At 40.6% G+C, this 15,355-nt stretch overlaps 1 protein-coding gene across 1 annotated transcript in view; it reads left to right on the top strand.

The window, feature by feature from the left end:
- LOC149171847 (long chain acyl-CoA synthetase 4-like) overlaps positions 1-15,355 on the top strand; it is a 234,890-nt gene that overhangs the window by 208,616 nt on the left and 10,919 nt on the right. The gene's annotated exons all lie outside the window — the stretch shown is intronic.

The raw sequence follows: 15,355 nt of genomic DNA, 5'->3' as shown, positions 1-15,355 counted from the left end.
TCTTCATATCTTTCATGGAGATATCCTAGTCAAATCTCTCAGTCCTCGGACACTGATTGTCTTTTCCATAGTTGCATATTTCATGATCTCTTCCTTTCTTTCTTCACACATTTCCCTAGGCCTGGGAGGTACCCTAGTCTTGGGATTTTTCCAACATGTCCCTAGGCCTGGGAGGTACCCTAGTCTTAGGGATTTTTCCAACATTTCCCTAGTCCTGGTAATAGCATCCTACAAATTTGCAGGCTTATAAGCCCTCACCCATCCACACAAAGGGTCTATCAACCCCTCAATGAACAACATAACCAATCTCACCTTTGAGATGTCAGACACCATCATTGCTAGCCTCTGGAACTCTGCGATATAAGCCTCTGCATTGCTTGTTTCCCTCAGATGTGCCAACTCTCTGAAGTGGAGTTTTGGGCTCTTCCTACCAAATCGCTCTATAAGCCTCCGTGTGAAATCCATGTAGGAAGTAATGGCAGCGTGACCCAGGGTGATCAACCCATGATACCATCATTCCTGTGCATCATCTTTCAGGTGCAAGGTGGAAAACTTAATTGAATCTGCCTCCCTCAAGTGGTTTAGCTAGAGATAGGTGTTTGGGTTTTGCACCCATGCCCTAGCAGAACTCTTGGTCGACCCATCAAAGCTCTGGAGTGTAATATTCCCCACTGTCCTTTACAAGTCTGTATTCTGCTGACCTCCCCTGTATGACAAACCAGCTCCACCTTTGTGCTTCTCTTTCAAGTGGCAGAACTCCCCAAAGGACATGGCCATCTTGATTCTTAGGTCCAACGCATCATACTCCTCCATCCCCTTTGAGAATGACCTCATCAAAGCTACAAATGAGTCTGGCTCTCCTAAGGGCCCATCTATAAATTGGGGCATAGTGTGATGATTGGAATGACCGATTATAGGCGGGGTCTCTTGGTGGTTTGTGCATGCATGTGTTTGGCTCCTGTTAATTTTAGTTAACAATGGTATGTTCTATGCTTAGCACAATTTACTTCAATGCTCTTTAGTAGCCCAATAACAATCACATCAGCCATTAATCACATCAACAGTAAATGCAAATAGAACATAAAAACAAATGCAGAAGACAAGCCAAAACAAAAAGGACACTAGATTTGGCGGATCCCAGGGAAAAACCCCAATGTGGGGAAAACCCTTTGATCAAATCTTCTTATTATTATTCAATAGTTCAATAGAGAGAGAGTACAAAAGTCAAATAGACTAGCCTAATACAAAGTCAAATCAGCCCTGTCAAATTCTTCAGTGAACTGTAGTCAAACTTCAGCCCTAACCAGAAAGTCAACGCTGGTCAAAACAGTAGAAAAACACCTCCTTTGAAGCTCGGTCAAAGGAAGTCCAATTTGGCCTCCAGCAAAGGTCAAATTCAACCCAAAACAGTCCCAACAACTCTGGTCAAACGCGATCGAGAAACAATTAACCCTGTGATCAAACATGCCTGCGCTCAACGAAGGTCAAACAACCCCAAAATCCTCGATTTCTATGCCAAACAATGCGGCCTAGAGAAATTGAAATTCTACCGTCAAACTGTAGTCAAATTCGGTCAAAACAACCTCGGTCAATGCTAGTCAAACAATATGAAATTTGGTTCAATTTTAGCCCAGAAATTCTATCGTCCTAGCCGCACGTGAGAGAGAGAAGATGCCCTAGCTATACGAACCAATTTGATGAAGAGAGAGGAATGTGCGAGTGAATGATGTCCAAATGAGGTGTGAAGTCTCTTCTATTTATACACTTTGTTGTGGGTGAAGAGGCACATCCATTGGGCTTCTTGAGCCTACATTAAGCCGAGGTCGACCTGAACAATTTGCACATGTGAGGGAATAAATTCAAAATCACACTTTTGCTTGTCCGAATGAGATGATCTTTATATCAATCTTGGACCTCTTGAAAAGAGGAATCCAATGCAATCATCATCTCCATCAAATGAGTTGTCCCAAGGTGGAATTTGGCCCTAGTTGCCAATTTTAACACTCCCTCTCAACTAAGGAGAATTCCACCTGCCAATCCATCTGTCATCATCTTGCCATCCGGTCATCATGTACTATTTCTGTCATCTCTGCTCTGCTTTGTTGAACCATGAAGTAATAATGAAGAAGTGATCAAGAGTGAGTCACAAGACCTTACCACTCTTCACTGACAAATGTTAGTTCAAAGGTAGAACCTCAAATGATCCCAGTTCAAGTTGTTGAACACCATGCATCCTAGTCATAGGGAGTACGACAGTACACGATGTTTCCATCGATAGTGCTATGGTTCCTAGCCACTTTTCCCAACTCATTGGCCAGATGAGAGGTACTTCCCATGAGTCCCAGACTCCATGGGTAGGATGTATGTTGGGACATCGGCAGGAGAAGGTGAAGCACTCATCGTGCTCATATGCCATAGGAGAAGGTGAACCATTCATCCTATGCATATGTCAATCGTAGGGGAAGGTGAACCACTCACTCTACATACATGTCAACCATCATGGGGTATCACAAGGGAAGGTGAACCACTCACCCTATGGTCGCCCATAGCTCTAAGAAGTACCCCAAGCTCCCAGGAGCTTCCAGAGCTCAGTGTCCAACTCTTGCAGGATCCTCATAGGAGGGTCTTTGTTGAAGTTTTTAAGTCTACTTAGTTAGAAACCCTCCATGCACTTTCTCTGATTTATTCCTACCTACTTGTTATTTTACTTAACAAGTTATTTATAATGTAAATACTAAAAATAAACACTAGTGCATGCTCAACATATTACAGATCAACAACTAAAAGAAACAGAAACAAACACGCCATATGACACCATTATTTTTGGACTAATGTCCCCGGAAAAACCTAATGTGGGAAAACCGGTGCAGCTATCTGAGGGTTTTCTTATTAAGCAATATCAGAGTACAATTTGAGTGCCGAAACTGGCCTACCCAACAGAGAATTTCCTTGGCAGCAATACCTCTTAGTTTCTGACAAATCTTCTGGCTGAAACCCCAGAAAATCCTTTCGGCAGCTAGTCAGCACCAATCTGCCCCATAAACCTGAGCGTCAGCCTCTCTCTCGACTGTGTTAGTGCCTCTCTGCCTCACGCTGGCCCCGGGTCACCCCGGATGGGTCTGCGTCAGCCCCGGCAGACCCTGCGTCAGCCCTCTGGCCCTCTACGTCAGTCACACTGGCCTCTCTGAGGCTCTGCGTAGCTCTTGACTGCCTCTGCATGGCCCTGCGTGAGCCCTGGATGGCTCTGCGTCACTCTCCTTGACTATTGCGCTGCTCTCCTCGGCACTATCTCTGCCTCTCTGTACTCAAATGCCCCTCAGCTGTATCTCCCAATCACTAATTCTATCTCTCTTAGCAAACCTCGCTCTAGAGAATAGAATGACTGATCACTCTAGTGTGTTCTCCAAGTGACTCTCAAACCTTCTTATACTTTCCTTGTTAACATCTCAATGGCCGAGATTAAGTCCCTAATCAACGGCTAAGATTAGATCTGGCTTGATCCATGTCTTTTGGACCATTCTAACACAGATTCATATTAATACACATTAATATTTTATTTTCCCTAAGTTTAGACTTAGGGACTCCATTAAAAATATTAATTATTTTAATATCCCCTGATCTGTTTAGAATCTGCCCAAACCCTTTCTGGGTATTGGAGATCTCATGTGCCTTAACCTCTCCACCAAATTTTGTGGCCAGAGCACATCCGATGCTACCCCAAATCAACAGTCTTTCCACGACTCCAAGTCTCTCTTGGAAGGTTAAGAATTTGACCTTCCCCAAGGGATTCGTGAGGATATTTGCGACTTGCTCATCCGTCCTCATGTGATGGAGCCTTATTGCTCCCTGTTGTACCATATCCCAGATAAAGTGATACCTGATATCAATGTGCTTGGAGTGGTCGTGGAACATGAGATTGTTTGAAAGGCGATTCCCACTTTGGTTGTCGCAAAATATCTTGGTGGTATCTAGCACGTGCTCAAATAGCACTCACTGAAGAGCTGCCTCAACCAAACAGCTTCACAATGGGCCATACTCGCAGCAATATTAGGCCTTTGCTGTGTTTAAAGCAACTGATTTCTACTTCCTGCACATCCAAGATATTGAAATAGACCCCAAAGAGAAGCAACACCCAGACGTGCTCTTACGATCCACCACACTGCTAGCCTAGTCAACATCAGTATATCCATGTAGCCTCAATTTCATGGCAGTGTATCTCAAACCATAGTGGATTATGCCCCGGAGATATCTCGAGAGATTCTTAGCAGCAATCCAATGAATGTGATGAGGCTCGACCATAAATTGACTCAATGTATTCACAACAAAGCATATGTCAGGACATGAGTTTACCAAGAACATCAGGCCCCCCACAAGTTGTCGATACTTAGAAGGATTCACTAATGCAGGCCCAACAACATTTCCACATAGCTTTTTGAAGTTGAGTTCCATCGGAGTAGATACAGACTTGCATTCCACCGTCCCACATCTCTCGAGTAGCTTCACAATGTATTTTCCTTGAGAAAGGAAAATGTCACTTGGCTTTTTCCAGACCTTCGACCCTAGGAAGTAGTGCATCAGTCCTAGGTCCTTCATCTTGAATTTGGAAGCCAACTCCCTCTTGCATTGATAAATGAGAGGGTCTGCACTTGTCAGAAAAATATCATGCACATAAAGAACCAGAATGAGTGACCTGTCCTTTTCAACCTTTAAGTATAGGTTCGGGTCAACTTCACTCCTTGTAAAACCCAGCTTCATAAGATAGTTCTCAATCCTCTCATACCAAGTCATAAGGTCTTGTTTCAACCCATAGAGGGCTTTCTTCAACCTGCATACACGTGTCTTTCGGTCTTGAACCTCGGACCCCTCAGGTTACTCTACATAGACTTCCTTCTTAAGCGAGCCATACAAGAACGCAGTTTTGACATCCATTTGGTGTAGGCTCCATCCTTGAGAGGCAACAAGAGCTATAATCAAACAGAGAGTGGTATATCGGGAAACCAGTGCAAATATCTCATTATAGTCCACTCCTTCCTTTTGAGAGAAGCCTCGAACAACGAACTTGGCCTTGAATTTTTCAGCACTCCCATCAGCTCCATGTTTGATTTTGTAAAGCCATTTAGAAGTGACCATTGACCTGTCCTTGGGTCTAGGAACCACATATCAGACATCATTCTTCATGATCGATTCATATTCCTCATTCATCACATCCTTCCAAACTTCGTGCTTCATGACTTCTTCGAACGTACATAGCTCAGATTGAACGATGGTACTCATAGCAGCTAAGTACCCTTGGTACCTATTCGGCTTCTTGCTTTCATGAAATGTCCCCCTTGGTGCAACATGTCTTTCAACATTTTCAAGAGTATCTTTGAGCCAGGAAGGTCTTTTTCTTGAGGTAGAGGGCTTACTAGGGGGTGGATAAATGGGATCCATCGGTCTTTCAACATTGGAAATCAGCTCATTGGTTGGAGATTCATCCTTCTTTCTTGCATCATCATCATTGTCCTTCCTAGGGATAGGAAGATCTCTGACTTTCCTGAGGGCAAAATCTTCATCGTAGGTGACATCATGACTTCTTTCCATTTCTCTTTGTCTAGGCACATAGATTCTATATGCCTTTGAAATTTCACTAAGCCTGCAAAAGTTCCTTTCTTCCCAGATGCATCTAGCTTGTTTCTTTCCAATTTCGGCACATGAAAATATATGGGACAACCAAAAATTCTAAAATGAGAAACATCAAGTTTCTTATCGGTGAAAACTTCTTCGGGTGTCTTGAAGTCCAATCCTTGATGCGAGCATCTATTTTGAACATATACAGTGGTGTTGGCAACTTCTTCCCATAAGAACTTCGGTAGGCCTTGGTCATGAAGCATAGAAAGGGTAGCTTCTATGATTGTTCGATTCTTCCTTTAGGAAACTCCATTTTTCTCAGGAGTATACGCAGTGGTGGTCTCCCTCTTAATGCCAGCGTCTCTACAATAGTCATTGAATTCATTCGACTCATATTTGGTTCTATTATTGGTCTTCAATATTTTGATCTTCTTCCCTATTTGATTCTCGACCAAGGCTTTGAAAGAGTGGAACCATTTGATTACTTCATCCTTTTTTTTCAAGAAATAGATCTATGTTTTGCGAGAGAAGTCATCCACAAAAACTGCATAGTACAAGTATCCTCTTAGAGATGTTACAGGCAACATACCTGATAGATAATAATGGACCAATTGAAGAATATCAGTAGTTTGAATTTCACTTGAAGGGAATGGTACCCTTGTATGTTTTCCAGCCGCACAAACCTGACAAACTCCTTCACGATCTATGTTCAATTGGGACATAACTGTGACCATCTTCCTTACATCAGGTAAGGCTTTGTAATGAAGGTGAGCAAATCTTCGGTGCAATAATTCAGATTGAAGAGAAGTATCACAAGACATAACTCTCAAAGGACTTCCTCCAACCTGATAGAGACCTTCAACCCTAAATCCAAGTGTAAATGCATCTTTCGGCTTCCTTTGCCAAACACATACCTTCCCATCAACGAATGTCACCTTGAAACCTTTATCTTCCATTGTAGAAATAGACACTAGGTTCTTTTTGCAATCAAGTACATATAATACTTCTTATAAAAGAAGAGTTTGACTTTGATTTAAGTGAAGAGTGACAGTCCCAATCCCTTTCACGGGGTAGGTGGCATTGTCGCCAAGTATGATCTCCAAATTTGTCTTCTTTTCAACCAAGTTTGAGAGGGCCTGCTTATACCCAGTGAAGTGCGTTGAGGCACCACTATCAATCAACCAATGATCCAATGTATTTGGAGGAGAGGCAGTGGTGAGGGCAGAAATAAGATAAAATTCTTTACGCTTATCTAAAACATTAGTTTCCTCATACTTGGAGTTTTTTGACCTTTTGGGAGAACAACCATTTCTATATCGAGTAGTGGGAGCATTCCTCTTTCCATATTTGTTGAACTTGTTGTTCCTTTGATTGTCATTGCCTTTGTAATTGTTGTGGTTGTTGTTGTCATCATCCCTTAGAGTATCCTTCTTGTGAGTACACTCTCTAGCAAAGTGGCCAAACCTGTTGCAATTGAAGCATCTTCCTTTTCTTCCTATTTTGAATCCCGACTTACACCTTTGATCTTGTCTTCATGGACCAATATTGGTCTTCCTTTTAGCATGAGCAGAGAAAGCAATAGGATTATTTCCATTTGAAGGCTCATCTCTTTCCATCATCCTTATTTCTTCTTGAGTGCATCTAGCAAATAATTCATCAAACCCCGAAATCCTGTCATTGTTGAGGATGGTAGTGTTAAACACATCCCATTCTCTTGTAAGGCCTCCAAGTGCAATAAGAGTGAGCTCCCTATCACCAACATCTTCTCCAACAGATAGGAGATCATTCTTGATTTCGGTAATCCTCATGAAGTAGGATTGAATGGACTCTTCTCTATCCATCTTGATGTCTTTCAACTTGTTCTTGAGAAAGAGAACTTGATTTGCATTGTTTACTTTGAACATCCCAACCAGCTTGTCATACATCTCCTTAGATGTTTCCAAATTAGAAATATAGGCAACCAAATGCTTGTGAATGGAATCAACAATAATTTTCTTAGCTTTGACCTCACCTTTCTTGTAGTTTGTTTTGGCAGCTGTGGGTGCATTTGAAGGAGGCTCCACCACTCTTCCTTTGACATAGTCCATAACATCATTCTCTTCCAAAGTCAAATCCAAAGACATCTTCCATGCATGATAGTTGGATTTGTCCTTAAGCTTGTCCTCGGATTTGAAGTATGATGTAGTCGTCATTGAGGCTAGCTTCAAATTCTTGTCCAACAACTTTCCTTAGTGATTGCTTTTTTCACTCTTGCTTGGGCTTTGTCTTCACCGGAGCTCTAATACCATGTTTATTTTAGTTAACAATGATATGTTCTATGCTTAGCACAATTTACTTCAATGTTCTTTAGTATCCCAATAACAATCACATCAACCATTAAATGCAGATAGAACATAAAAAAAAATGCAGAAGACAAGCCAAGACAAGAGGACACCAGATTTGGCGGGGATGCCAAGGAAAAATCCCAATGTGGTAAAAACCCTTTGATCAAATCTTCTTATTATTATTCAATAGTTCAACAGAGAGAGTTCAAAAGTCAAATAGACTAGCCCAATACAAAGTCAAATCAATCCTGCCAAAATCTGCAATCAACTGCAGTCAAACTTAAGCCATAACCAGAAAGTCATTGTTGGTCAAAACAACAACAAAACACCTCCTTCGAAGCTCGGTCTGTTAGTTTTTGTAGCATCAGATGTTTTCTAGCCTTGAAATTTTGTGGAGAGGCTAGAATACATGAGATCTCCAAAACCCAAAAATCGTTTTTGGAAATTCTGCTTAGAAGTGTCTCAATTAGATTATTAGCGGACTTTTAAATATTTCCTAAGTCTAAACTTAGGGAATATGGTTAATTAATCGGTATTAATTGAGATAAGATGAGAATCATCTTGAAATTCACACGGATCGATCCATAAATTATCCTAGCCATTGGTTAAGTTTTAATCTTGGATGTTGGTGCTCCAACAGTGGATTATAAAAAGAAGTTGATGTGGTGATGGAGAGATCATCTAGTGTAGATACTCAGTGGCCCAGGCAGTTCGATTTTCTCAGTAGCAGCAACTCAGTAGAAAAGATAGAGTTTGAGGGTGAGTAGCAGTTGCAAGAGGAGAGCAGTAGCATTCCGAGAGGAAGATTTCCAGTTCCTGGAAGAGTGGAAGGAAGGAAGGCCAAAATCTCTAGAGGGCCAGCGTAGGCCCTACGTAGAGGGTGACGCAGGGAGCTCAGTGTAGAGGCCGGGGAAGCTATTTCGGAGGTAGAAAATAGTTGTGGGGTGAGAGAAAATCCTCACAATATTTTTTGCCAGTGTTTTCCTCAGATTAGATTGCCAGCTTGGCATCTAAATTATTGTACTCAAAATTACTATTGAAGATTAATAATAAAACCCTCATTTGTTGCACCGATTTTCCCAAGTTGGGTTTTTCCAAGGACAATTGTCCAAAAATAACTGTGTTGAAATTATTGTGTGTGCTAGAATTTCTCAGTTTCCAATATTTTATTTTTCCGCAGTATTTTTATGGTGAAAATTGCAGTTGTGATTTTATTCGTTATTTGTCGTAGCAAATAAACTACATAATTAATTTTTGAGTTAGAAGAATAATTTCTAGTATCTGCAATAGATAAAATTTCACACGGTCAAAGGAAGTCCAATTCGGCCTCTAGCAAAGGTCAAAGTCAACCCAAAATAGTGCCAACAACTCTGGTCAAACTCAATCAAACAACAGTCAGCCCTGCGGTCAATGTAATATTCCTAATGGAAATTTTACAATGATAACAAAGACATGCAAAGATAATAACACATAAATTTTCAGGAATGCATACACGTAAACCAAAAATTTCTCCAAGTCCACAAACTGGCCAAGATTTTATTAATAATAGTGTTGGGGTACAAATGAGTTGGATAAAATGCACCTAGGCTTGCACAAGGCAAGCTACAAGCACCGGATGATGAATACGAGAAAGCTCAACAGCTACAATAGCAAGCTCCTCCAGGAAAATGCGTTGCTACTCCAAAACTACACTGCTGCTTAACTTCACCCCCTGATTTTTCCTCTCTAGAGTTCCCAGAAAATTCTATAAAATTAGGAGAGTGCTCCTTGCCCAAAACCCATAAAAACCCATAAAGGGTTTCCCTTAGTTCCAACCATCAAAATTTGACCCTTCATAGCTTGGTCCTCCCCTAGATTCGAATTTTGTTATTGTGATTGCTTTTGTCAATCTCTGCGCTCCAAACTCTAACAATCCTCCTCAAATGGCCCTCACAATGATTTCCCAACACCTTAGCTCCAAACTCCCCCGGATGATGCTGCCCAAAAAGAGTCTCACTCCAATGACTACGTAGTCATGGAGGAGATGACGCATTCCTGTGTATGATAAAGTGAGAGTTGCGTGTAAGCTGGTCCTCTTGGTTGTGGCTGCCCTCCACACTCCTGTAAATGATGAAGGAACGCTCTTGCAGCTTCTCCATTCAATTCCCCGACAACCCTGCTCCACAAACAACCAGTGAATCCTCTCTGCATAGTGGTGGCTCCCAGACCGCATGATCTGCTCCAGAAATGTGTGGGACCTATAGTTGATGCCTCTTCCAGTCTTAGTGATGAATGAAAGCCTTCCTTGGGTGGCACTCGAAGTCCACTGAAGAAAGATTGAGCTTCTCTCCTTGGGAATCTCTTGTGCTGAACAACACAATATTGGCTTAGCTGAACAACTAAGGAAAATTCAATTTTCAAATAGACAAAAGACCCCTATTGCTCCCTCATTCCTTCCTTTTCTAATTGTTTGCCATGCATGCCTTGTGGGTCCCTCCACCAATTTGATTTGCCTTATGGAATTCAAATTCCTTTTGCCCCAAGTGCGTACTTCATGTGGGCCCCATATTCCACTAGAGCTGCAATTTTTCCCTTTTCCTCCTAAGTCCCAATGCCGAAATTGCGTCATCTCCCAAAACTCATCTCTAATGCTAAAGATCAAAATTGGGGATATTACAGTCAACGCAGGTCAAACAGCCCCAAAATCCTCAATTTTTGTGCCAAACAATGCGGCATAGAGAAATTGAAATTCTCCCTTCAAAACCACAGTCAAATTTGGTCAAAACAACCTCGGTCAATGTTGGTCAAACAATCTTAAATTTGGTTTTGTTTTGGCCCAGAAATTCTGTCCTAGCCACACGTGTGAGAGAGAGAGAAGATGCCCAAGCTGTATGAACCAATTTGATGAAGAGAGAGAAGAATGTGTGAATGAATGATGTCCAAATGAGGTGTGAGGTCTCTTTTATTTATACACTTTGTTGTGGGTGAAGAGGCACATCCCTTGGGCTTCTTGAGCCTACATTAAGCTGAGGCCAACCTAAACAATTTGCACGTGAGGGAATAAATTCAAAATCACACTTTTGCTTGTCCGAATGAGATGATATTTATATCAATCTTGGACCTCTCGAAAAGAGGAATCCAATGCAATCATCATCTCCATCAAATGAGTTGTCCCCAGGTGGAATTTGGCCTTAGTTGCCAATTTTAACAACTCCCTTCACCCGTCCAAGATCCTCCTTCCCCATTATTGTGTTGTCTCCCCGGGTTTGGTTTATTGGCTTTGGTAAATAAACGCTAGCCAACTGCGCTAGCATGTCCATCAGGAGCTTTTTCTGCGTAGCCCTCTTTGCCAATGTCAACTCCTTGTCCCCCTGTTTAGGCTCCACATTCTCCGCATTCTCCATTGCTTCTCTGCCCCAAATATCACACTCTATGGCATGCTCTAGTTTAGTGTTAGAGAAAGTGTCAGGCCCTCAACCTCTACCCCATCCTCTTCTGCCTCGACCCCTGCCTCTATGAAAGACTACACCACCAAAATGAGGTGGCATCACAAGTTCCTGCTCCCATAGCTGGCCAAGAACATGCTCTTATAGCACTGTAATATTCCTAAATGGAAATTAACAGTAAATACCAAAACAATGTACAAGGAACATCAAGATAAATAAAAACCACAACCACAACTCTGTACACCAAAGACACCAGCAAAACAATCTGAGCCATTTTATTAATAAGTCAGAAATGGGTACATAGAATGAGCTGAAATGATAGAACCTCAGATTGCTAAAAAAGCTATGCAAAAACCATAAGAGATATCTTTGACCCAAATGAGGAATGTCTCGCAACAAGAAGTGCGCACTGTCCAACGAGTAATCCACTGCTAGCTATTGGTTGAAACAATGATTTCAGGGTCCAATACTCCTCAAAATGCTCTGAAAATTTATCCCCAGACTCCTCTCCCAAAACCCACAAAAACTCGGAAAGGGTTTTGCCCCCCTCCAAGCAGTGAGGAAGTTGTCCAATAGGGGCGTACGACCCAACTGGTTAATGTTAGCCTCGCTCTCATGTGATGAAAACAATTTGAAGTCCAAAACAATAAACTAATTAAAATCAAGAAAGTTGGATTTAATCCTACCTTTCTAGATTGAGTTTGTTCCTCATGGTTAGGAGTCAGTTTAGGCCTAGTTGGTTGAGAGATTCTCTCCAACTAGTTAAGCTCCTATATTAGTGTTTGGTTGAGAGATTTGCTCAACCATAGTGTCTAAGATAGACGTACTATCTTGAGACAAACTTCCTCATGTATTTATTTGTATTATTATCATTATTTGTACATTGCATTATGAGAGGAATACAGTAAGGCTAAGGAGCATGCACCCTGTTGTGTGAATGCCTTTTGCGTGCGGGAGGAATGCTGGAGCATGGAGGTGTATGCAATTTTGTGTATGAACAGAGCGGCGTGTGAGTGAGGATATTGTAGCGTGGTGTGGCCGGTTGAATACGCTGTTGCATGGACACATTGTGCATGGAGCTTGGAGTCGTGCAATTACTAGTGGAAAAATGCTGGAGGGAGGAAATCAAACAACCAATTCAATGATTGCATAGGAAATGGCATGTGAATTGGCTAGGCTGTAGAGACAAAAATTTGAGAGATTGCTGATCCAACCACCAGATCAGGACATTTAAGCAGTTGTGTTTCTTAACATGGCAATCTGCCTGACCTTCTAGCATCCAATTCAATGAGCGGATACTTGGACCTGTTCTTGAAGATCTGAGGTACACCGGTCAAGTTTGAAGATGATTGTAGCACACAGACCTTGCAGCGATATGCAAGAAGCGAATCTCGAGGGAGACAGTTACATTGATATGCAAGAAATTAAAAATCGCAGAAAATGATGAAGATGACGTTGGTTGTAATGGAGGACGTGCTTGATCCTTCCGAAGAATTTCCAGTAAACAGTGAAAGAGGTGGCGCTTTCAATGAAAAATCGAATTTTGTGAATGCATGTTATTTTTTCAAATAACTCCATAAACTTGAATTCACTTTATTAAAGTGACTCATTAAAATTCTTTTAAATGGGAATTTAAAAGAATTTTTTTCAAGTTTATAAATAGAATGAGAAAGTGTATAACATTGTAATAAACGTGTCTAAAGTGAAAGGAAGGTTCGAGACCCATATTTAGTTTATGTTTCTAAAGTAAAAGGAAGGTGTAGTTTTTAAAAGTGGAGAGACAAGTGTGCATTTTTTTTAGTGTGGAGTGACAATTGGGATTTTTATAAAGTAAGGGCTTATTTCCTTGTAATGGAGTGATAAGGTGTATTTGTTAAGGAGGTCATTTTAATATTTTGTTGAAGAAAGTGGGTGAGTTAGTTTTGAAGACAATTTGCTTCCAAGTAGTTTTGAAAATTTTCAACGAGTTCTGGAATTTTGAGAAGTTTCAATGATGACGTTGTAAAGATAAAAGGGTGATGTACTCAATACTTAATAAAAACATATCTTTTTGTGGTGTTGATGTGTCCTAGATCCGCTTGAAATTGAATAAGGGGATCTTAAGTACACCTCGTGTAGTGATTGATTGTGCATGTTTTGTGTCTAGTTTTGACACTACAATTATCTCATCTAACACACACAAGGAGTCTAAAGCAAGTGAATGAAACAAGCACATTAATTAAAGCACTTGAAATTAAGAAGTTGCAATGAGCATTCAATCAAGCACAAACAATCACATGCATTTGCGCAACTACAACACATAATCAAAGTTGGCAACATCAACATTCTACATCAACAAAAAAATTCACACAAGGAAATCAAGTTAATGCAACTATAAACTCATGCATTTCAAAAGAATACATCAACATTCAACGACAATTGGTCATTATGTAACTTACAAAATCATAATTTGTAAGTTAACTTGTAAACAAATTCAAATAAAATTGTGTTGAAATGTAAAGGTGCATTCTCGGTAGAAACCGACACTCAAATTGTGAATTTATAGGAGGTAAAGTGAGTCAATTCTCTTCAACTGAGTCAATTAAGTGAGTCAATTCTCCTCAACTAAGTCAATTAAGTGAGTCAATTCTCTTCAAGTGAGTCAATATCATTTGAACTTGTCATTGTAAACATTGAGTGCATTTTCGGTGGTATCCAACACCCTCATCCTAGTACAAAATTCAAGCAAGCGTGAGTTCAACCATTCCATTAATAAACTAAATCAGGCACACAAGTTCAAGAATTCAAGCGAGCGAGATCTTCAAATCCCGCAAGTGTTACAAGTAAGCATCAAGAAAAATCAAGCAAGCAAGCGAGCTAGTACAAGCGAGCATGTCAAAAGTCATAATGGGTAGAGGAAAACATCTTCAAAGTGCAGAATTGGAGATTAAAGATTTGCAAATTTACAATCACAAGTTATAGAATAAAGTTGAAACAATGGAATGGAAGTTGTAGGAGAATCAAACCTTAATCAATCAACTGACCTGCACATTAGAAGCAACAAAAGACTTTCAAATTGAGCTCGAATTGAAAGAAAAACTCATTCATGCACTCCAAATTAAGTTAAGTGAAAAACAAGATTTACTTGATGCAGAATGTGTAGAGAAGACAAATGCAAGTTGTGACACAAAAGACCTCATCACAACAACAAATGAAAGTTGTGATACAAGTGATCTTATTCAACATATTAATGAAGGTTGCAACACAGATGATCTAAGCAAACTGGTTGATATAAGTTGTGACATAGGTGATCTCATCCAACTAGTTGTACTACTTAATGATGCAACAAGTAGTACCAAAGATCAAATTGATCAGTTTGATGCAACATGTCAAACAGATGAACTGTTAATGCTTGATGCCCAGTGTGATACAAAAGGTTTAATAAATCAAGGACAAAATGTTAGCAGCAGCAGCAAGTATGAAGAACAACAACAAGATAATCTTTCCAAGAAAGTGATCAGACCTTGGGAAGAAATCTCCTTCAACAAAGATCGACATGGCCTAGGATACAACAAAGAAAACACTTTGTTTGTTCCAGATTTCTCAAAACCAGTTCAGTTTGTAAGTGTTGGTTTTCTCGACAATGATCAGAATATGGTTAAGTGTAACCATTGTAAACGAAATGGCCATATGGAGAGTAAATGCTTTGACCTCCATCCTTTTCACCATTGTGGCAAGAAAAATCATTCATCCAAAAGATGCTGCAAGCGAAATCAACCACCCAAAGTGAAGATCAATTACGCATGGATTGATCCTTGGAAGTGGTCATCTACAGTCAAACAATTGTCTATGTGTTACCGAAGGATTCAGTCTCACATGAAGACCAATTCTACAGTAAAATGAAGAAACTCTCTTACACCTGAAGGGGGGAGTTCAGAAATCAAGTGAAAATGATTCTCTCCTTTCAACTGACAAAAGGGGGGGAATGATAATGGAATTGAAGGTGGTTGTTAGACT

This window comes from Pinus tabuliformis, chromosome 4_2, assembly GCF_031772625.1.
Source record: "Pinus tabuliformis cultivar Carrire ecotype Pingquan chromosome 4_2, CPIR1, whole genome shotgun sequence".
Taxonomy (NCBI): Eukaryota; Viridiplantae; Streptophyta; class Pinopsida; order Pinales; family Pinaceae; genus Pinus; species Pinus tabuliformis.
This window is presented reverse-complemented; position numbering and strand designations above follow the sequence as displayed.